A 23,884-nucleotide genomic window follows, 5' to 3' on the forward strand; every position below is an offset into this window, starting at 1 on the left:
CATGCCCACCTCTCCCACAGAGCCCTTTTGCTGCAGGTCTCCAAGATAGGCTAAGCCAGCAGATCTGGCTCTGAGTTCAAGGAAGAGACCTGGCCTCAGTGGACAAGGTGGAGAGTGACCAAGGATGGCATTTATGCCAACCTCCAGTTTCCACCCAGACACACACACACACATGCCCACGTGTGAACATGTACACGGGTATACACATCACACACACAGAAATAAAATGGGGGCATGGTTTCCAGTTGGCACTTAATCTCTCAACAGCCATCTTGTGCGATGAGCCGGGAGCTAGACACTGCCTGGAAGCTGGGGACACAGATGTGGCAGCCTGGAGGCTGGGGACACAGACGTGGCAGCCTGGAGGCTGGGGACACAGACGTGGCAGCCTGGAGGCTGGGGACACAGACGTGGCAGCCTGGAGGCTGGGGACACAGACGTGGCAGCCTGGAGGCTGGGGACACAGACGTGGCAGCCTGGAGGCTGGGGACACAGACGTGGCAGCCTGGAGGCTGGGGACACAGACGTGGCAGCCTGGAGGCTGGGGACACAGACGTGGCAGCCTGGAGGCTGGGGACACAGATGTGGCAGCCTATTCTTGCATTCTCAGACTCAAGTTCATGGTTGGGGAAAGAACAATGCAAGTGTAACTACAGACAGGAAGACAGGGAGTAAAATAACAGGGGATGGGACAGAGATGATGGAAGTGGGCGGGATTTAGAGAGCTGGGGGAGCGGAGTGACAAGTGGGCGGAGCATGTGCCAAGGCTCTGGGGCAGGAGCAACTGGTGGGCCTGAGGAGCAGACAGGAAGAGAGAGAGAGACAGATAGACAGGAGGCATGGGCCCTCACCAAGCTAAGGAGCAATGCACACTGATGCCTCCCATGCCACACTCACGCGCTCTCGATGAGCTGCTCTAGTTCCTGCACCTTGCGGCTCAGCTCCTCGGCCAGAGGGAAGCCTTTGCCCACCTTCATGAAGAGCGCGGCAATCTTGTTGCTTCGCAGGAAGCCAGCAGCCCTCCGCCGCAGCCCGTGCAGCACACAGGCCTCCACTGCCGCTGTGGGGACACGGTGATCAGTAGCTCGGTCCACACTCCTTAGCACCAAGAACAACTTAACACCATGAGAAAATACATCCATGCCCACTCGTCAGGCGCACCAAAGGAATCAAGAGAGGTTGGGGTCAAGGTTGGCCACGGCTGCTCACCTCTGTCAACCAGCAGCCTGCTGTGGACTAATGACTTCCCCCTTTCTGCCTTTGTCCCCCCCTTAAAAGGGGGTGCAGGGTGAGCAGTGATCTATCAGGATGCTGTTAGGATACAGGACAAAGTGCACAGGACATTCTTAGAGCCCACACAGAGAGCTCTTTCTGAGTCCAGGCATCCTTGCTGACAAGAAGACAGATATTGACGAGCCTCACCTGAGTTAAAGAAACCATTGCCATCTTTGACATCACAGCCACCATCCCACCATCATGTCCATCAGCTGTGGCCATTGCCATTACCTTCTTCACCCTCACCATCATCACCTGTTATCACCATTGTCTCCATTATCATCAGTATCATCGTTATCATCACCATCCACACTATCGTCACCACTATCACTAACCTCACCATTGTCACCACCACCATCTTCACCATCGTCATCATCATCATCATCACCATCACCATTGCCTTGTCTAGATTTTATGTCAACTTTACACAAGCTGTAGTCATCGGCAAAGAGGGAACTTCAACTGAGAAAACGTCTCCATAAGATCAGGCTGAACACAAGCCTGTAGGGAATTTTCTTAATCACTGATGAATGTGGGAGGCCCAGGCCACTGTGGGTGGGGCCACCCCTGGGCTGGTGGTCCTGGGTTCTATAAGAAAGCAGGCTGAGCAAGCCAGCAGCAGCTCCCCTCCATGGCCTCTTCATCAGCTCCTGCCTTCAGGCTCCTGTCCTGTTTGAGTTCCTGTCCTGACTTCCATCAGTGAGGGAAGTGTAAGTGAAACTTCCAAAGCTGCTTTTGGCTATGGTGTTTTATCACAGCAACTATACCCTGAGACAACAATTATCATCACCTTCATCGCCATTATCACCACCACCACCATCACCATCACCACCGTCACCATCATCATCACCATCACCATCATCACCACCATTACCATCATCACCACTATCACCACAATCATCATCATCACCACACAACCACCATCATTGCCTGGGAATCCTCTTTCTATTTTCCACCGGTATGCATTAGGTGCATACTCAGTGCTCACTGACAAGTGAATATACAGTAAGATCTCCCCCTTGCTGGGTAGTAAACAACTGTTAGAACTGATCTTGCCCTGTACCTGCCACAAAACCGTGCAGCGAGAGCTCTGGTGAGCACACCCTGAAACGGTGAGCCAACTGGCGTTTGGCAAAGCACACACATACGGAGAGACACTAGGGACTTGGCTATTTTTTTTTTGTCACTGGGTTCCTTCATTTCGTGTTGAAGGTACTTCATTTTGAGGAATGCCTGATGGCGCGCTATCTGCACATGCAGATGGGCAATCTGGGCAGGGCTCCTGGGGGCTTCCATAAAATGGGGCTTTTAGCTGACCTGTACAGTCCTCTAGGATTGGTCAATCGGCCCCCGGGGTTTGGATGTGTCTGTTTAGGTCTTTCTGACAATGCTCCCCAAACAACAGAGAATGAGAAAACTTTACACTGCATTCAATGTCTTTCAGTTTCTCCCACTCCCAAAGAGCATCAGTCTGATATTCTTCTTATTATTTTTAAGCCAAGGTCTCAGTATGTGGGTATAGCTAGCCTAGAACTCTTTATGTAGATCAGGCTGGCCTTAATCTCACAATGATCCACTGCTTCTGTCCCTGTCTCCTGAATGCTGGGATTGGGTGCAAGGGGCTGGGGATGGAGCTCTTTACAATTCTGCTTTGAGACAGAGTGACTGTTTAAATGAGAATGTCCTCACAGGCTCATATGTTTGGATATCTGGTCCCCAGTTGGTGGAACAATTTGAAAAGGATTGGGAGGTGTGGGTTTGTTGGAGAAGGTGTGTGATTTAGGGCAAGTTTTGAGGTTTCAAAAGCCCATGCCATTCCCAGTCAGCCCCGCCCCCCTCTGTCTCATATTTATGGATCAGAGAGTGTAATCTCTCAGGTACTGCTCCAGAGCCACGCCTGCCCACTGCCACACTCCCCACCAGGATGGCTATGGACTCGCCCTCTGAACTCCATGGCATTTTGTTACCAAAGAAAAATCCCTAAGACACAGGGTCTCACGAAGATGCCTGGACTGGACTGGAATTTTTGGACCAACTCACCACAGCCTTCTGAGTGCTGAGATGACAGGCCTGTACTACCAGGTCTGACTGGCTATGACATTCTTTAACTGCATTTTATTCCCCTGCAGCTTAACTGACAGCTGTGTCTGCAAGTTTTAATATGTCATTTTATCCTCAGATAGAAACATCCAGAAAAAAGTAAAAGCTGTCATAAGCATATAAAATGCAAAAATACATTTTATATAAATAAAATATTACAGTCTACACATATACAAGTGTGCTCATATATGTTTAAATCGACACACTCTACTTTGCTCGTGACATCCTTGCTGGCCAGCCAGTTGGTCCAAAATGAAGACATTCAGGCTCAGCAAGAGACCTTGTCCCAAAAGCAATTGGGTGGAGAGCAACTAAGGAAGGTACCCCATATCAATATCTGGCTCACACACATGAACACATGTGTACACATGCATATATCACACACACTCAAAATAAAGAAAGATAAATGAATAGGAGAACTTGCCCAAGGTCACTCTTTGGGTTGGTGTTTGTCAACTGGATACAGGCTAGAGTCCTCTGGGAAGAAAAAGCTCTACTAAAAGAATGCCCCCATCAGACTGGTCTACAGGGAAGCCCATAGGGCATTTCCTTGATTAGTTATAGGTGTTGGAGGGTCCAACTTACTATGAACGAGCTGGTGGTCACCGGTTCTATAAGAAAGCAGATTGAGCAAGTCATGGGGAGCAAGCCAGTGAGTAGCACCCCTCCATGGCTTCTGCTTTGGTTTCTGTGCCCAGGTTCCTACCCTGATGTTGTGGGACAATCTCAGTCAACAGAATGGCGTGCCAACATGGGGCTGACCAAATCTACTTAAAAGCCTGAGAGAGCTTGGGAAGTTACTCTAGATAAAAAAGAATAGAGTTAAACACGGCTTCTTAATAGCAGCATTTTCTCAGGTGGGCTCTGCTTGCGAGAGGAAAGTACTCTCATTTAAGAGAGGCTTCCTGACTCAGCTTTAGCTGTAAAACCTTGCAGGTCTTTTAAAGAGGTCCTGCCAAGAAACACATAAATGGTATTGATGCTTTTTGGTGGTGGCAGGGACCTTGAAATACCATAGAGTTGTGGCAATAGACATGGCTCCAGCCAGTACCTCCACCATGAGGCTGAAATCTCAGAAAGCTAAGGAATGGACTGGATTCAGCTGTCACAGTCATGGCTTTACTCTTAGTCATATTTCTTAGCAAATTAAAGACTCACATGGTTAAAAAAAAAACCCAGAAATACACAGTAAAGAGAGATTCAAAGATGAAGAAAACCTCTAAGTGGTTTACAGTGTGTTAAAAATATATGCAGGCTTGGGAAAGAAAAGAGAAAGGTTAAAGTTCTTAAAATAAAAAAGAAAGAAAAGGAGTAGTTGGGTGTGGTGGCACACGCCTTTAATCCCAGCACTTGGGAGGCAGAGGCAGGAGGTTCTCTGTGAGTTCAAGGTCAACATGGTCTATGGAGCGAGTTCCAGGACAGCCAAAGATACACAGAGAAACCCTGTCTCAAAAAGCAAAAATTAAAGAGAAAAACTAAAAGAAATTGAGGTTAAAATAAAGCCACATAAAGATGGAAAACACACAGAGAATCTGCATACTGTATGTTATTATGTTCTGTTTGAATTGTTTGAATGCTGAGGAAGGAGCAACAGTTGCTAAAAGATATTTGTTTATAAATGCTGCTGAATTAATACAAGATAGATATTTTGAAAATACCTTGACTTCAAAATTGAAGTCAAAAGGTATGTTAATTTGGAGAAGAGGTTTTGCTTTTGTTTCCACAGGAAATGGGAGGCTGTGGATTCATTCTGAGTTAAGAAAAATCAGGTTTGATCAAGGAATACCACCTAAGAAATCTCCAGTAGGAATAGATGACACAGATGTCTGAGTTCTGCATTCAGAACAGATTCAAGACTGCTGCCTGAGATGATCAAGCCTCACAGGATATTCCAGTCATGACTTGATCATAATTCTAAATTTTCTTTAGGTCCGCATAAGATTATCAACACCCCCAACTAGCAGAAAGTAGCCTGGAAAACTATGCCCACATTCCCAAAAAAATGGACTCTGGATATTTTCCCTTATTTGGAATGTTGGTTACAAGTTGTTATGAATAATAGTCAGGAGAAAAGTTAAACAAAGGATATTAGATTCAGAGTTCTTGTTTTTTTTTTTAATTTTTTTTAAAGAGGGGGAAGTGCTGTAGGACAATGGTTTGTACCCTGTCAATTGTATTTAATAGAATGCTGATTGGCCAGTAGCCAGGCAGGAAGTATAGGCAGGATGATGAGAACAGGAGAATTCTGGGAAGAGGAAAGCTCTTTCTGCAGTCACGACCCAGCCACAGAGCAATCAAGATGTGACTGCCACACTGAAAAGGGTACCAAGCCACGTGGCTAACAGAGACAAGAATAATTTTTGATTTAATTAATACAGTTTCTATGTGGTTCAGTTCTGGGCGGCAATCCCCTGCAACCCCCTGATGTTCCTCTGTGATGGACTGTGACCTAGAGCTGTAAGGAGAAACACACCCTCCCACAAGCTACTGTTGATTCTGGTGTTTATCATAGCATTTTAATGCAAACCAGGTCATGCACTCAACAGGAAGAGGCAGAGGTGGGATTTGAACTCAGTCTGCCTGCTACAAAGTGGTGAGGTTCTGCTCCACACACAATCAGTCCCAGTGGTGGTTCCCCAGTCATGTGGATGGACCTGGGCAGGCTGGCTACATATCCTTGCTCGGGTATCTTCTTCACAAGGCCATGACCATAGGAAGGGACCCCACTGTGCACTTCCAATGAGACATTCCACTTACTAAAGTTCCAAGGAGAAAAGACAAGAGGTTCCCCCTTCAAAACGGCCACCCCATCATTAGCTGGAGGTGACCTCAGGCACAGGGAACCTGGCTCCTCCTGAGCGGCGATGGCCTACAGTGGGGTCTGAGTCGCACTTCAGACCTTCCAGGCTCAGTCTGCTAAATGTGGGTCTCGAGATACCTCAGTGGCTGCTAACTCCCCACACCCACCTATCTATTACATGGTCTTCTTTAGCCCAGGCTGGCCTGGAGCCAATATATAGTTGAGAATGACCTTAAACTTCTGGTTCTTCTTCTCCCACCACTGGAGTGTGGGGGTACAGGTGTGTGGCGCCATGCATGCTATGTCTTGCTGGGGATGGAATCCAGGGCTTTGTGCATCTGAGCCAAGCACTCTGCAGGCTGAGCTGTGCTTCAGCCCTCAACCCTCCTTTAAGACAGTTCCCATTCGCTCCATCCTCTACCCAGAGGGAGATGACTGAGACCATCCCTCGTGCCTCAAGTGGATGAGTCAGTGTGTGGCAAGCCCTGCTGGGCCCTCCATGGGACACAGGAGGCGTCCTCAACCCTTCTCCCACGACTCTGCGTTTCCAAATTCACTTCCTCCCGCAGAGTGTCTTTGGGATCCCAAAATAGCTTAAGAGTCACAAAGCTCAACATAAGGCAAGAGCTGGCTCCTAGGTGCATCTCCCCCGCTGCAGCCCATCCGGAAGCCGCTCCCCACTGCCTCCACTTCTGAGGCCGCTTCTGAGGCCACCACTCACCACAGAAGGAGATGATGTGACTGCTGTCCTCGTGGACAAACTTTCGGGTAACGGCCTCCTCCATGATCTGCTTCACCTGTAGGATGCACAGGGGTGGGAGAGAGTGATCAAATGGGCTGCTGTGCCCCAGGGCCCATGCTGTACCCCCAGAGTGTCCACAAGTTGCACGGAGGCTTGTCACCTTTCTCAGATGTCACACAAAGTGCCTTACCCTACACACAGTTCCAGAACTGCTCCTGTGTGATCCTTCCAAGGACTCGGTGCCATTCCTGCTCTGATTCCTATGGTGTCCTACCTGCATCTCCTCTCCAGGATACAAGTCCCCCTGCCTTGCCCTTTGCCTTATCCGCACTATATATTAGGTGCTCTACAAAGATCCCTTGGATGCAGTGATAAATGAGTTGGAAGATAAAGGAATTATGGGGGCACCATGGCGACAGTCAATTGTGGGTTTTTGGAAGCATCGGGATCCAACAGGTTTGTGGGTGAGCTTTGGGAAATAGAGGCTCACAAGAGTCCACCTGCCAGGGAGAGAGGAAGGGAATAGATGAAGATGGACCACCAGCTGGGGTCCCTGTTACAGGCTAGGGCCTGTCCTCATGACATTCGGTCCCTGTCATACACTGCTGAGTGACTCCAGGATACACAGGTTTCTTTGCGAAAGGACAGCTGGCCTCAGAAAAGTAATGTCCTCTGGGGCTTGAATGTCCTCTGGCTTTACCCAAACTTGCATCCCATTATGCCTGGAGGCATTATGAAATTCAAGCAAAGCCTTTCTCCTGGGCCTCAGTTTCCCCACCTTGAGTCTGAGGTCAAAAGGTGATTCAAAGGCCTGTCCCAGAAATCCGTCACAGGACCTGTAATACAGGACAAAGGAAGCCAAGTCCTGGACCCTGCCCTCTTCCTCCAGCGAGTCCATATTTGTTTTCCTGCAGGTCACCACACACCTGTCTGAGGTGCCCGCAGCCCCTGTAGCCCCTGTCTCTTCCTGCGGCTTGCTTCCTGGAGGTGCACACAGGATGACAGAGCCCTCGGTCACATGTCACTAAGTGCTCAGAGGCAGCAGGGCAGCCACAGCCCGTCCACCTGCGTCAGCACCAGTGCATGACTGGCTCTGAGAACAGCAGCCAGGCTTCACAGGACCTATTCTCAGCCTGAACCCCTCCGCAAGCCCACGGCATCACCCTGCTTTACAGATGTGAGCCCAGGGCTGCACACATGCCAGGCAAGCACTGTACCACTGAGCCACACCTTCAGGCATCTTTCATTGGCACCGTCAAAGGAAACTGGAAGTCAAGAGCAGAGGGGCAACAGGAAAATCCACAAACATGCAGAAATGAAAGGGCTCATCTGCCAGTCAAAGAAGGCCCAGGAGACTTGAGATAAAAGTGAACAAATACAATATGCTGAGGTCTACTAGATGCAAGACCTACTAGGTGCAAGACATACTAGATGCGAGGCCTACTAGGTGCAAGAGAACAGTACTGAGGGTGGAAGACCTAAATGACAGCTTACCTTCACTTCTTAGGAATCAGCAAACAGGAAGAAATAAACCCAAGGCAACAGAAGAAAGGACATAATAAAGACTGAAGCAGAGAGAAAATGATGTATTGGGCCAGGGAGATAGCTGAGTAGGTAAAGCCTGACCATCCGAGTTTCCATCCCCATGGTGGAAGGAGAGAATGAACTTTCACAAGTTGCCCTCTGACCTCTGCAACACGCCCTCACACATAAATCATCTAAGTAAATAGATAAGAAATGAAAGCCAACAGAGGGCTAGATTTGGAAGCTGGCCAGTAGCTTGCTGACCCCGCATGAGTGTGGCTCTACCAGGGTGATGTCCTCTGAGTCCTGGTCCAGGCTTTCACCCAGCTGGGCTAACCTGGGATAGCTGAGGGACTCTGACATCGCCATAGTGTGGTGCTCCAGGCTCCAGTCCTCGGCAGTGACCGCGGTGTCTCAGGCAGGTGTGGTTCTGCTGCCAGTATCCTCCTGTTTTCCGGAGGCGGCCATCTGCTTGTCCCTACCCCCACCCCCGGGGCTGCTCTTACTCAGCAGCTCTGCTCCTGCCTGTGCGCAGAGACACCAGGTCCCATCTGTTCCGTGTCCCCAAAGGAAGCCATGAGCCTCCTCAGGACATGTGGCAGGTCTCCAGGCTCGGGTGAGGGGAGGGAGCAGGCAAAGAACCAACCCTGATAAGTTCTGCTCCACTCGGCTTCCTAGAATGTCTCATTTCCCTACTCTCCCCACACACCAATATTTCTCTTGCACTCCCCAAAAATTGTTGCGACAGACCAGCTCCCCAACTGGCTTTGTGCCGGGTTGTGTGCCCTTCTCTCTCCACCCACAGGCTATTTTTGTTTGTTTGTTTGTTGTTTGTTTCTGGTTTCTCTTAGCTTTGGATCCCGGGACTCAGTCTGTGGAGCAGGTTGGCCTTGAACTCAACAGAGATCTGCCTGCACCTACCCACCGAATGCTGGGATTAAAGGTGTGTGCCACCACTGCCCAGCGCCAACTGGCTATTTTAAAACACTTTCTCCTACTTAGTCCGAGTATGACCATGACCATATTTGAAAAGAAAATCTTTAAAATTAGGCCATTAGGGTTGCCCCCAGTCTAGTATAAGCAGTGTCCTCATATGAACAGGGACAGAGGGACACAGGACAGACGGTCCAGAGGGAAGATAGCCCGGAGACAAGAGAGAAGATGACATCTAGAGGCCAAGAGAGCACAACACAGCACAAAGGTCTCTGTCCTTCCTTCACAGCCTCCAGAACTTCAGGACAGCACATTCCTGCTCTGTGTAAATCAATCTGCCTGTGGTATTTTGTCACAGTAGCCCAAGCAAACAAAAGCAACACCCTCACAGGATCAGGACCTGTGTCCTCATCTCTGTGTGATGATCAAGGTCATGACTCAGCACTTTGCTCATTCCCTCATACACACACACACACACACACACACACACACACCTCCCCAGCACACATCAGAGACTGCAGTGCAACCATTCTAGCAAGGTTCAGTTTCCTTTACGGGTGGGGAAACTGAGGCATGGAATTTTTTTTTCTTTTTCAGATAACTCACCCAAGATCCGAGAAGTCCAACCCGGGTCCTTGTCTTACAAAATGACCACATTTTGGTTTTAAGGAAGAGGGAGGCTTTACTGAACATGTACCACATCTCGCTGCCTGTGGGCAACACCCTCCTCAATGCTCACGCGCACATCACTGGCTCTACTCTATGTAGAGAGTCAAGGTGTGTGGCTCAGGCACAGATCATGTACTTAACATGTGTGGGACTCCATCCCTAGCACTGTGACAGGGCAAGACAGTGCAGAGCTTCCTCCATGTTTGAATCTTGCTGAGGTCATTTTAGGTTTAACTAGAATTTGGTCTTTTTGGTGGGAAGCCCCTGGAAAATTACCCAGCTCTATCCTAGAACCTGAGACCGCGATGCCCCAGCTAGCTTATCTTAGCTTCTGTTAAACAACTTGTTTGTGCAAAACTCCCCCTGAAGCTTAAGGGCAAGATACCAGGATGTGGTTTTTGCTTTAAAAACCCTTACTCTAAACACTTGGCACTGCACTTGGGTCCCGAATACTTGAGTTGACAGGAATCAAGATTGTCGGTTAGCTATAAACAGAGTGAGTGGTCATCTCTGGCGGGCTCCCCTAACAGCAGCATGTGAGCACTGTGTCTGTGGGGTTCAGAGAGCCGAGGCACCTTCCCAAGAGTCATACAGACTGGGAATAGCACAGGAATTCGAACTCAGTTCTTTTGGAAGAACAGGCCTGCCCCTCTGCTGAACACCTAAGGAGCTGGGAACTCGGTGGAAAGGGACTCTCACCTGGGTGTCTGTGGCAAGGAGAAAGGTGGAATCGGCTCTCAGGCCAAGGCTGGGAGTCTCTCCCACACAGAGACCAAAAGAGACACTGAGCTGGGGGTCAGGAGGGAGAGGTACCCCAAGAAGATCCTGCCAGCAAAACCCTGCGGGGATACTTTGGGAGGCCTTAGGGGCCAACATGTGACCAATAGGGTGTCTGGAGTCTGGATGCAGTCCCCCACAGCAGAACTTGTTCCTCTCGAAACCTGCTTAAGCTGTTAAGAATCAGTGCACGTGTGTTGGGGCAGGGGTGTTAGATGGCTCAGTGGTTAGGACTACTGGCTTCTCTTCTAGAGGACCTGGGTTCAATTCCCAGCATACAACAGTGGCTCACAATTGTCTATAATTTAGTTCCAGAGGCTCTCCAGCCTCCATAGGAACCAGGAATTTACATGTGCACAGATAAAAATGCTAACAAAACATCCATATATACTCACTAAATTTAAAAAAAAAAACAGACAAGCATGGTGACACACACCTATAATCCAGCACTCAGGAGGCAGAAGCAGGCAGATCTCTGTGAATTCGAGGCCAGCCTGGTCTACAGAGTGAGTTCTAGGACAGCCAGGGCTATTTAGAGAGATCCCATCCCCCCAAAACAAACAAACAAACAAACAAACACAACAACAAAAAACAAAGTGTCTAAAAGGCCTCCCTGACCTGACACAGTCCTGAAATTCAGGCACCCAGGAGAAGGGGCAGGAAGAAAAGGTGTTCTAGACAAGTCTGGGCTAAGGAGCAGAAACCCTGTCTCAAAACAGACAAGCTGGCCAGGAAGTAGAGCTGTCCGACTGGGTCTCGCTTTCTGGGAAACAGATCTGAGGCTTCAAGCAAGCAGAAACCTACCAGGATTGTGAAGATGCAAGGGCATGAGCTCTCCATAGGGGGCGCTCATGGGCCTTCCGCGGAAGGCCAAGGAGTTTTCACTCAGGGCTGCCCAGGACACAGCTGGCCCCGGGGTGGTAGCTGCCCTGCCCCTCCATGTAGGCCTCTGCAACACCTGCTTCCATTCAGAGAGCAGCCCTGCCTCCCTCCCTCCCTCCTTCCACCTGTAAATATTTAAACAGCATAGGAAAATGGATCTCCAGAGGAAGTCAGGACAGGCTGTGAAACCAGGCAGGTCTTCCAGGCTGGAGGGATGTTCCTGGGTCTATGGTTGTCCCGTTTGCTGACCACCACGTGTCCCCATCCTCCCACAGCCCACCTGGAGTTCTGCCAGGTTCCCAATCAACTTCCACATTCCTGTCTCCTGCCCAGTGTTCCTAGTCACATTGATGCCTTTGACTTGGATAGGACTAGGCTAAAAATTCCAGAATCTCCAGGCAAAATGCTTCTTCCCCTAGGACCCTGCACAGAGCTGCACCAAAACAACAGAGCCCTTCTAAGGGACAGAGATGGAGCACGAAGGAGTCCTTGGGAGCCACTAGACCCAGGTCAAACCCTGTCATTCATAGAGTGATCTCCAGCCTGGGTTTCCCATGGTGAAGGTGGGGGCCCCATTCAGCTCTACCCTGGTACCCTCCACTCACATGGTTCCTTAGAAGGATCCCCCACCTCTCTAAGAACATCTAGAATGTCCTCCCGTCCCTCCCAGCATGCTGTGTTCTTGGTATACCCTACCATGCTTGGACTCTTACACACCGAGTTTGTTGAATGGCCGTTGGAGACCCTGAGGGCCATGGGCACACAACAAGTGCTTGCTCATATGAGACAGTGACCACTCTGGGGCTGTTATCACCGCTAATGCCAGTCACTGATGCCTCGGTAGCTCCGTCCTCAGAACTGTCCCCACCTCCTGTCCTTCCTGATGGGGCTTTGTATATCAAAGGCCAAGGGCAGCAAGGGTTTTTCCATAAAGGGCCAGAAAGGAAAAGAAAAAAACTTTCTGCCTTTTGGGAGAATGGCCCCAGGCACCCGGGTCTCAGCCGCAGGGAGGTGGTGTTAGTAAAAGCACGTCTCGGATATCGTGTGGAGTACTGCAAGGGTCTTTTCCTTCTGCTTCACTGAAGTTCAGGTCCAACTGGGCACTTAGAATTTTTATTTGCTAAACCTGGGAGACCTAATTGCAGGCCACAGTCTAGGTCGCATGGTCTCTTTCGTTTTGTTTACAAATCTTTAAAATTGTTAAACAAACATCTTGCCTTAAGGGTGGGCATGATATGCTGGACTTGACCCACAGGGATCCCTGGCTGGAGGCACCCAGTACACAGGCTTGAGCAGAAGAGGACTACACCCTCTCCTGGGCCCAGCTACAACCCCTCCAGCCCCTGCTGACACCTGCTGGTTGGTGAGTGAGGAAACACCATGGGTGTCTCCACTCTTCCCGTGTTCCCAGAGAAACTAAGACTGTGGAGCTCAGGGAGCTCCAGGCTGTCTCAGGTGGGGACCCCAGCAGCAGGGCAGCAAGCAGCGTTCACTTGACCCCCTGCAACTGAACATCAGGATCTGGTACATGGGCAATTCCTGGCTCCCCGGCCTTGATTCAGTTTCTGTGGGTCACCTCTCCCAGCCCACCTGGCACACACTGACTCCCTGGGAGAATCATGCTGCCAAAGGAACAAGCACCTTCCTTTGTCAATTACCAGGCCGAAGAAGGCAGCACTCAAAGGCCGTGCCCTGCACAATGCCAATGATGCCATCCTGGAACAGGCGCACACACGGGGGAAGTGAAGAGATTGCAGGATGCCAGGGCTAGAGGGGAGAGTAATAGGGGACTCAAAGGGTGCGCAGGGCAGTGATGGAATTCTGTTCACACACTTGTCCAAGTGACCTGTGCCAAGAGGACCCTCAGTGCAGCCACAGGCCTCCAAGGAGACCATGACGGGTCCCTGAGGATTCCTTAGAGCCAGAGTGCAGCACCCCGTCCAGGGGAAGCGGGCTGCAGGGAAGGCCAGCATGTGGAGGGATGAGGGGATGGGGGATGGGACTCCAGGCCAGACCTGTAACCCTCTTCTCCAGTCTTTCCTGTTCCTCCACATATGCAGATGGAGGCAGCCAGGCTGGGGAGGATGACCCACAACATGAAAGGGTGCAGAGGGCAGGCCAGGGAGGTATGAAATTGGACAGCAGTGGGCCCCAGAGACTGCAGAGGATTGGGAAATCTTTCCCCTGCCCACTCCCAGCCCACCGGCTCTAAATAGGTGTTTGGATTGCAGGATGGAGGTCTGTGGCTCAGTCGCCTGAGTTAATGGTTTATCTCCTTGCTATAAATAGGCACTGGGCATGGTTCCCTCACCAAGGGCTTGAGGACTGGCCAATCCCCCCACAATCACGGAGAAAGGTGTTCTAGGCGGGGGATGCGATTTCTACCAACCTGTACTGGTGCTCCAGGCCCCCTGGAACCAACCCTTCTCATGGGATGAGGTAGTTGGAAGGAGGAACCCCAACCTCCTCTACGCCCAGAGAAATGAGCCAAGCTCATGCCTCACATCCCGCCCACACCCGAGAGCCGTCTGCCTTCTAGGTGTGCAGGATCCATGGGAGAGAAGCTGTGGCTGACTTGTTCAATGTTCAGTTCCTACCATCTAGAATAGACCTTGGAATGTACTAGACATTTAATAACTATGGGATAGATGGAAGGATAATGGATGGAAGGATAATTGCATGCAAGAGTGGGTGGGTTGCTGTATTGGATAGGTACATGATGGATGGATGGATGGATGGATGATGATTGGATGGATGATGGATGGAAGGGTGGATGGGTGGATGGATGGATGGATGAATGGGTAGATGGATGATGGATGAAAGGGTGGATGGGTAGATGGATGGATGGATGGATGGATGATGGATGGATGGATGTATAGATGATGGATGGATATAGAAGACCATATTATTATGTTTTATGGTCCTGTCTTGCTTACAGGACCCTATGCTCCTTAAAGAAGCTGATTATGTAATGTTCATCATGTGTTATACTGAGTTTGGGGGTCACTGTGGGCTCAGGACCTAACAGTTAAAGGAATAGGGTCCAAATGCCTCTAGTCTATATACAAGGACACCCAAATCCAGAGAAGAATATGACTTTGCTTTACATAGGAAGTCCTCACTGCCACCTCTGTGCCCTTCTTCCCTCCTGAGATTGTTGGGGACAGATCTTAGCTCTTGGATCATCTCTGTTTCCTGGCTGGAGCTGGCGGGACAATTGCTGATGCCCTAACTGCGGCAAAATCTAGAGGCCATCGGGATGCCCAGCCTCTGATCTAAATCCTTAGTATCCCCAAGAACCTTGGGATGAAAGGCAGGTGCCTGCTCTCTAAGTTTGGGTCTGAGCCTCAACTTGACCACCCGTGGATGGAACAGCACCACTCACTAGGTGCTAGCGCAGGTTCCTTCAGCTGCTGAGGCCAGCAGGACTCAGCCAGTGGAGGTGATCACTAGAACTTACCTGGTGTGAGGGGAACCACCTCCCTTAGGCTGTCCTCTGACCTCCACGTGCTCACTGGAACACCCACTCCCCATACACATAATAATTTTTTAAATTAAATTGAAAAGTCAGATCTAGACAAAGCAGAAACTGTCCGTTCTGTCTCATTCCGGCTCACTGTAGGTGAACACCGGTAACTGGAACCTGACAAAATGTGCTTTGGGGTTGGAGGGCCTCAGTCAGTTTTGGGCACCTGTTTAGTGGCTGTGATTTTCACAGGTGACACTGAAGCTTACCCAGTCTTTTCAAGGACCCAGACACACCAGAGCACCCTGGGGCAGTGGCGGATGGAGGGTAACCCTTTTGTATGCTATTGGCTGATGAAAAAGCTGATTTGGCCTTTAACAAGGCAGAATAAATCTAGGTGGGAAAGCCAAACAGGGAGAAAGAAGGGCAGAATCATGTGAGACAGGAGTCAGAAACCAAGACACGAGACACAAGCAGACAGGTAGACCCACGGCCACAGGGCAACACATAGATTAAACGAAATGGGTTAATTTAACTGTAAGAGATATTTAGTAATAAGCCTCAGCAATAGGCCAAAATTTGTAATCAATATAACCTGAGTGATTATTATCGATTGTATTTTGAGACAGGGATTTTCTGTGTAACAGTTCGTCTTAACTGTCCTGGAAGTAACTCTTGTAGACCAGGCTGGCCTCTAACTCACAGAGATCCGCCTCCCTCTGCCTCCTGAGTGCTGGGATTAAAGTCTTGCACCACCAGCTCCCAGCCTAGGGATTATTTCAAAGCTGCTACTGCACGGTGCAGTTCAGAGAAACCTCCGTTTCCAACCCCTCCATGAAATTTGTAAAATGGTTTCAGGATCACCTTAGTCACAGAGGTTGCTCCAGCATGCTTCAGTATCTGGTACAGATTTGTAGCACTGAACAGATGAAGAGGGAGGCCAATGCCTGTAATGTCAGCCCTTGGCAGTAGAGCAGAACGGGATGTTTGAGGTCACCATTAGGCACGTAGGGCCCTCATTGAGCTTCGGCATGGGTCACTAGCCCTGTCTCGAAGAATCAAAAATCAAAATACTTTGAGACATACCAGTCCACAAAAGTTGAATTCATTCTTTATGATTCTCCATGCTCTGTCCTGTCTTCCTCTCTCTCCCCACCCCCACCCCGTACTGTGCCTGTGTGTATCTGTGGTTCTTCTTACATGTACATGGATACACTTGTGTCTCTGTGTACACATACATTCCTTTAGTGTATATGTATGCAGAAGCCACAACAAAACCTCAGTGTTTGTTCCTAAGACACATTCACCTTGTTTATTGACACAGGTCACTCATCTATATCGGGTCTTGGTGATTCTGCTAGGCTGCTGGCATTGACAGTGAGAGCCGATAATCAGCAGATGGCTGCCTTGCCAGTGGTGGGATTCCAAGCATATGTCACCATTCCTGTTTGTCAACAAAGAGGAGGAAGACAGGAAGTCAGAAATCATGCTTGCCTAGCAAGCAGTGAAGGGACACCTATTTCTCAAGCTTCCTTTGCTTTTTCAGGGGAGGGTTTCTCTGTAAACAGCCCTTGCTATTCTGGAACTCCCTTTGTGAACACGGCCGATCTTGAACTCACAGAGATCCTTCTGCCTCTGTCTCCTGAGTGTGCTTCCTTTGCCTTGGTTTTTATGTTTTCCCCAGTTGCTCTGATTTTTTTTTTTGTGTCTCTGAATTTCCTGAGGCAGGTCTGTGCTCATGGCTGGATAGCTAAAGAGGGGACATCTAAGCTGAAGGCACCTTCCCAGGCCTCTTTGTTTGTTGCTGCTGTTGTTGTTTTCTTGAGCTATAAAGGTTTTTCAATATGGTTGGGCTTTACATCCCTTAAGGCCTCCTTTTCATTTGGCCATCCCAGAAACTGGTTTCTTCCCTCCAGTGAGAGCTCTGGGACCATGTGACCTTGAGCACAGAACACCTTCCTAGCTACTTCCTGGACTGCTCACATCAAGGCAGTCAAGAAGCATCGGGTGTGACCATGCTGCAGACGTGACTTGTCTGTGTGCTTCAGACACAGCTACCAATGAGACATAGGTGCCCTGAAGCATGGGCTGCTACCAGAGTCAATGCCAAAGCTTTGTGGGAAATAGTTCTGAAAAATACCAGCCACGGTGAAATCAAACAGGATTAGAAAATCCTGACTGAGAAATTGTGCTGCAGTATTTCAGTTCACTTGGGATTGGATATCATAGGTGTATATCAACGTGAAGAGGTGGGTCAGTGTCGGGGTCCAGCCCCAACATAAATTATCTCCCTGGGCCAGTGAGGAAGGGTAGGAATAGTCGAGACACAGTTCACAGGGCAATATCAGGAGGGAGTCCCAGGATTCATTCTAATCCTAAAGATCACCCATGTTTATTTTCCAAACAGCTTTTATATCAAAAGGTAAACTGAGGGGGAAGTTCATTAGCACTCTGTTTTGGGGTAGGGGGACTAAAGTCACTTCCACAAGTATGGTTGCTCTGTCAGGCAGCCTGGATTAACACTTCCCAGGTAATCTCCATAATGGCAAAGAAAGAATCAGAACAATATTAGCATATCCTAATCTTTTGAGGATGGCGACATCCTGTCTGGAAGTCATGTGACCACCTTCCCTGTGGCCAGGTATGAGCTGGTCTGTAAGTTTGGCTGCCATACAATGTAGGGCCTGTATAATACTGCCCCACGGGTCAGGATAAAAATCAAGTCAACATTTAATAAAGTAAATAATAAAGAGGAATTTATTTATTGAATAATGAAATAATAAACAGAGAAATTTCTCTTTTAGGCCTGGGATATGTTCTTAAGAGTAGAACATAGTCCTGATGCGCCAACATCAAGTGAAAAGTAACGGTGGGTTCCATACCACTGTGGCATCGTTGGAAATGCTGCCACACAAAGCTATGAGCTGACATGTTATCCCAGAGGGGGAGCTTACAACAGGTTACCCCGCTGTTCTTCATAGGTTCAAGCGACCCATGATTTTCAGCAGAGTCATCTGAGGAGACAAAAATGAAGTTGAAAGCACAGTTATGCAGGAGCCTTTCGCTAGAATGCTGTGGACAAAAATCACAGTTATCGCAGCTTGAGGAATAGATCCCGCACATAAGAACAATCATTTATGAAAGATGAAGCCTTCACCCATGTTTCTTTCTATTCCCTTTTCTTCATGCCTCCCAACTTTTATGTGTGTCTAGGTTCATATGTGTCTTCTGGAGCACTGCCTGTGTCCACTCCTGTGTGAGTAGGAGGGGTCTCAAGTGTCATACTTACTTCCTGAGACACTTTCCCTGAACCTGTGACTTGTCGGTAACTCTAGACCACCTGTCCAATGATGAAAAGGGGACTTCTCCCTTCTACCTCCATAGAGGTAGGATGAAACGCTCACACTGGCCTTCAAGGCTTTTGTGTGGCAGCTGGTTCTGAGCCCACGGCCTCACATTTAAAGACCGAGCACTTGGTGGAGTGAGTTATTCCTGTCACTAGGAGGGCAATATCATGGCTACATTCTCATCTTATGATAGCTCTCAGGAGCCTAATGTTGTCAACAGAACAAATGAATAATTGACCCTGTGTGTAGTCAATCCCCTGTTGGAGCTCTGGATGGGAAGCAAGAAAAGCTTATGGTTGAATATGTTCACGAGTGCCTGCAAGGTAAGGAAGACCAAAGGTTATTATCCATTTCCTGCCATGGTGAGCAGCCTGGGGATCAGGAAGTTTGGCCAAAAAAGAAAACAAAACAAACCACATGGTTTCTTGACTTGTGTGAAGATGAGCAGTGTGGATTTGCTGTCTGAAAGGGGCAGAGAAGCGACCACACGCGTTCCTGAGGTAAGACCGAAGGGCAGATGAGGTTGGTGCCTTCAAGTCTTTGAAAGGAAGTGGCCTGGCTTTACTGGATGGTGTCCCTAATGGATTCTGCAACCTTGTCTGTCAGGGACAGATTTCTTTCACATTGTCCCTGGCTAGACAGCCTTTGCTTGGGGAGAGCTGACCAGACATGTGTGTCCCATTCTAACCTTCCATGGTGCTCAGCCTGAATTCTCTGGCCACCTGCCCACCTGCCTCCCATTCAGCTTCCCCATGACAGGAGGCAAATCATGATGTCAGAGTCACACAGAGTTTACTAATCCCCTGCTTTCCAAGGTCTCATGAGAAAACTGAGAAAATCGCCCTTTGCTTGCTTAGATGGCTTTCCCAACACAAGGAGCTGATTGGCAGGGCACTCCCTAAACTCCATGGTGCCCTGCACTGGTCCAGGACTTATGTTCACATTGACTACTGTGTCTGGTAGTCAGCGGCAGGAAGACACCAACACTGAATGCCCCACCTCTTTCAGCAAGTTGGCAGAGAGGCTGTGGCATGGGTTGGTTGACGGGGGCCACTGTGGTCAGGCTTCCACTGTCACATAAGGCAGACCACTGATGGTTTTGTATGTTGTGTCTTCCAATGAGGATTGAGGGGTGTGCCTGTTATTTGTTCTTTTTTCTGAGACTATCTAGCCCATTCTGACAGTGTGAGGTGGTCACAAACATCCAATTGGGTGCAGAGAGGCAAAAAGGGCTCCTCTAGGTGAGGGGCTCCACAAAAGAAACTTCGTTGTGGATAAAACTGAGTGTAAAGGTCTCTTCTGTCTTCCAAACATCTTTATGGAAGTGCAGGTTTGCAACTTTCAAGAGAGACAGTGGTGTCATCTGCTCTCTGAGAGTGCAAGGAGAACGGAAGAGTGGGGACATCAACAGTCAGAACTCAGGGCAAGGCTACCCAAGAGTTTCCTCTCCCCATCCTGGTTAGTATGTGGCTTAGTTTGAATGAGAATGGCCCCCACAGATGAACATGTTTGGATATGGAACAGGAGGTATGGCCTGGAAGAAGGAAGTGTCAGTAGGGGTCACAGAGCTTTAAGGATTCTAGAACCAAACCCATTCCAAATAACTCTCTCTCTCCTCTCTCTCTCTCTCTCTCTCTCTCTCTCTCTCTCTCTCTCTCTCTCTCTCTCTCTCTCTCTCTCTCTCTCTGTGTGTGTTGTGTGTGTGTGTGTTGCTTGAGAATCAGTGTCAGCTATCACCTCCAGCTCCAATGCCATGACTGACTGCCTATTCCTAGATTCCCATCAGGATGTTCATGTGCTGTCCCCCTCTGCAACTGTGGACCCCTAAGTAACATGCTTTTTCGCTTAAGTGGCGACAGAGTAGAAACAGCAGGAAAGGGCAAATTCAGTAAGTGAATGCTAGAATAGGTATCTGTCTGCACCAAGTTCCTATCTCAAAGGCCCCAGGGTATCTGGCAAATGATTCATGACACAGGGAGACAAGTGTCAAGCCCTCCTCAGGATGACCTGCTGACCCACTGCACCATCAACACCAGTAGAGTTCGGCACTGTAGGCTGCCACAGAGACTTGTGTGTGCAAGCTGTGCTCAGCAGTGGCCGAGGGAGTAGACTGCTATTTGCTAAGCTGACACAACACCCATATTCAGAAAGACCAATGCCAGCATTCTCAGCAGTCATAAGAAAGCCCGATTCATTGGTGGATTCCATCAAGACCAGGCTTCAGAAACTCATCCTCCATAAAAAGACACTCAGAGAACTCAAACTAATTCATCACTTCAGCGCTTCTCAACTTGTGGGTCTCAACCTCTTTGGGGATCGAATGAACCTTTCACAGGCTCATCTAAGATCAGAAACAGGAGCAAAGGTAACTGTTTTTTGGGGGTCTCCACAACATGAGGAATTGTATTAAAAGGTTGCAGCATTAGGAATATTGAGAACCACTGATCCAAATAATCCCCTCAGGAGAACCCTGGATTCCCTGTCAGCTGGGAAGATCTCGCTGACCCAGAGAGCTGTTCACAACCTGCATGGTGACCATGAGGATTCTGCAGACACCTCACTCAGCAAGAATGTACACAATAACACTGGCTGACACCTTGTAGCTCCATGACAGTGACTGTTGCCCCAATCTAGACCCCGGATGTCATCACTGGACACAAAGCCATCCCAGGATGCTGGCCTTGTCCAGCAGTGATGTTCCACAGCCCTCTCAAGTCCTAGTTACCTTTTCACAGTAGCCAGAAAAGTCCTGTAATTTTAGTCAAAGTGAAAGAATCATTCACTGGGATAAAAATACTCCCACAGTTTCTGAACTTCTGGAACATGGGAAGGGCAGCGTGGACCCTGGTGGCAGGAGGCAGTGAGGAAAAGAACGCAGATTCTTCCGGATCAGCCTGAGGTTGTTAGAGCAGAAAGAGGAGGAGGATCGTGGGAAGGGGTTGGTTTGAACCCCTGGGGAGGCATGGTCTTCCGCTCCTGGGAACCCATGCCCTGCATCTCATATGTCTCTTCTTCAGGGAGTTTCTCCCGATCAGCCCGCCCAAGGTCCCTGTCCCTGCCCTACATTCTCATCTCTTTCTTCTCAGCTGCCTGGCTGGAACTGGAATTTCCTATGGGCAGACTCCTCTCCTTCCCTAGTGTCATGCCCTGTCCCCCTCACTGTCTTACTGATTTTCTTCTCTCTTGCCTTGTCCCACACACCTCTCTCCTCCTCTCTGCCCTGTCCATGGACTTCTTTACAGCTGGTCATCGATAAGGATCTTCAAAAATTAGGGGACGACTTGGTGATGACCCCATGTTGTGTGGAACATGAAGCTGCATAACGTGGATTGCAGAAGTTGGAAGGCTGGCTCTTTAAAATGGGGTGGCCCTGTGTCCGACTTTTCTGTCCAGCCATAGTGCTGGGACGACAAGTATCAGCTTACCTTAAGGGAGCTAACAGCTCCCACTGCAGGGAGAGGAGGGGTACAGAGCTTGTCCTTATGAGTCACAGCATGTGTCACTGGGCGTGATGATTTCGGGTACAATGCTCTATAATGTTCTGGCCTGGCCCCCTCTTGTGGCTGGTAGGCCACACCAGGCCGAACGAGACCCATGGTTTAAGAACCATGGCCCCAGGCCTGTTCTTCAGACCTTGAAAGAAGACACAAGCAAAGGACTCTGTTAGTGACTCAGACACAGGCAGGACTCACCACTGGGCTAGCCTCTTGTCCCACAGCACTCTACATGATTCCTCTTGCCTAACCTGATCTCCCTTCCCCAAGCCCAAACCCCTCTCCTTCCCTCCACTGCCCCTGGTTGCATCCTCTGCTTGTCTGCTTCAGGCTCAACTTTCCCAGAATCCATATAAAGGGGCAGAATGGGAAAGCTCCTTCTAGGGTCACAGACATTAGGATTCTTGTCCTCTAAATGGTGCCGCGTATCCACGGCAAAAGCAAAGATGAAATACACAAGAAGTCACTGGGCTTGTCTACCCGGTCTCACTGGGACTCCATTCCCCACCTCTCCCAGTCCCTCACCTGGGGGTTGGGGCTTCTTCCGTTGGGGTGAGGAGACAACAGAAGAAACAGCAGCAGAGACGGCGGATTTGCCTCCTCACCCCTTTGAGGCACCATCTCCTCCTCCTGTCTGGGTTCTGGTTTTCCTCACCATGCAAGTTGTCTTCATTTGGGCTGGGCAGAATGCCCTCAGTATCTTCACATGCTTCCCTGTGGCTCAGGGGAGTGTTCAGGGACTCCTCACTCTCCCAGGGGGGGCCAGGGATAATGATGACTTCAGGGTACAGACAGGGAGGCACAGGACCGCCAAAGCTTATATCAAATTCTGTGCCCTGGCTTGGATCATCACCTACAGTGCCCTCACTTTCCCTGCTGGGGCCAGTGTCCGTGCTGACATTGGTCACTGTATTCTGGCTCTCGGGAGCACAATAACCGGTTTCATAAATGTCTATGGCCTGGCTTGGATCATCACCTACGGTGCCCTCACTCTCCCTGCTGGGGCCAGTGCCCGTGCTGACATTGGGCACTGTATTCTGGCTCTCGGGAGCACAATAACCGGTTTCATAAATGTCTATGGCCTGGCTTGGATCATCACCTACGGTGCCCTCACTCTCCCTGCTGGGGCCAGTGCCCGTGCTGACATTGGGCACTGTATTCTGGCTCTCGGGAGCACAATAACCGGTTTTGTCAATGTCTATGGCCTGGCTTGGGCCATGGCCTATGGTGCCCTCACTCTCCCTGCTGGGGCCAGTGCCCGTGCTGACATTGGGCACTGTATTCTGGCTCTCGGGAGCACAATAACCGGTTTTGTCAATGTCTATGGCCTGGCTTGGGCCATGGCCTATGGTGCCCTCACTCTCCCTGCTGGGGCCAGTGCCCGTGCTGACATTGGGCACTGTATTCTGGCTCTCGGGAGCACAATAACCGGTTTCATAAATGTCTATGCCCTGGCTTGGGTCATGGCCTATGGTGCCCTCACTCTCCCTGCTGGGGCCAGTGCCCGTGCTGACATTGGGCACTGTATTCTGGCTCTCGGGAGCACAATAAACGGTTTCATAAATGTCTATGCCCTGGCTTGGGTCATGGCCTATGGTGCCCTCACTCTCCCTGCTGGGGCCAGTGCCCGTGCTGACATTGGGCACTGTATTCTGGCTCTCAGGAGCACAATAACCGGTTTTGTCAATGTCTATGGCCTGGCTTGGGCCATGGCCTATGGTGCCCTCACTCTCTCTGCTGGGGCCAGTGCCCATGCTGACATTGGGCACTGTATTCTGGCTCTCAGGAGCACAATAACCAGTTTTGTCAATGTCTATGGCCTGGCTTGGGCCATGGCCTATGGTGCCCTCACTCTCCCTGCTGGGGCCAGTGCCC

The 23,884-nt window shown here is 49.7% G+C and overlaps 1 pseudogene; it reads right to left on the reverse strand.

Moving 5' to 3' along the window:
• LOC130872270 (small G protein signaling modulator 1-like) overlaps positions 1-23,884 on the reverse strand; it is a 92,283-nt pseudogene that overhangs the window by 48,637 nt on the left and 19,762 nt on the right.

This window comes from Chionomys nivalis, chromosome 3 (genome assembly GCF_950005125.1).
Source record: "Chionomys nivalis chromosome 3, mChiNiv1.1, whole genome shotgun sequence".
In the NCBI taxonomy this organism is placed as follows: Eukaryota; Metazoa; Chordata; class Mammalia; order Rodentia; family Cricetidae; genus Chionomys; species Chionomys nivalis.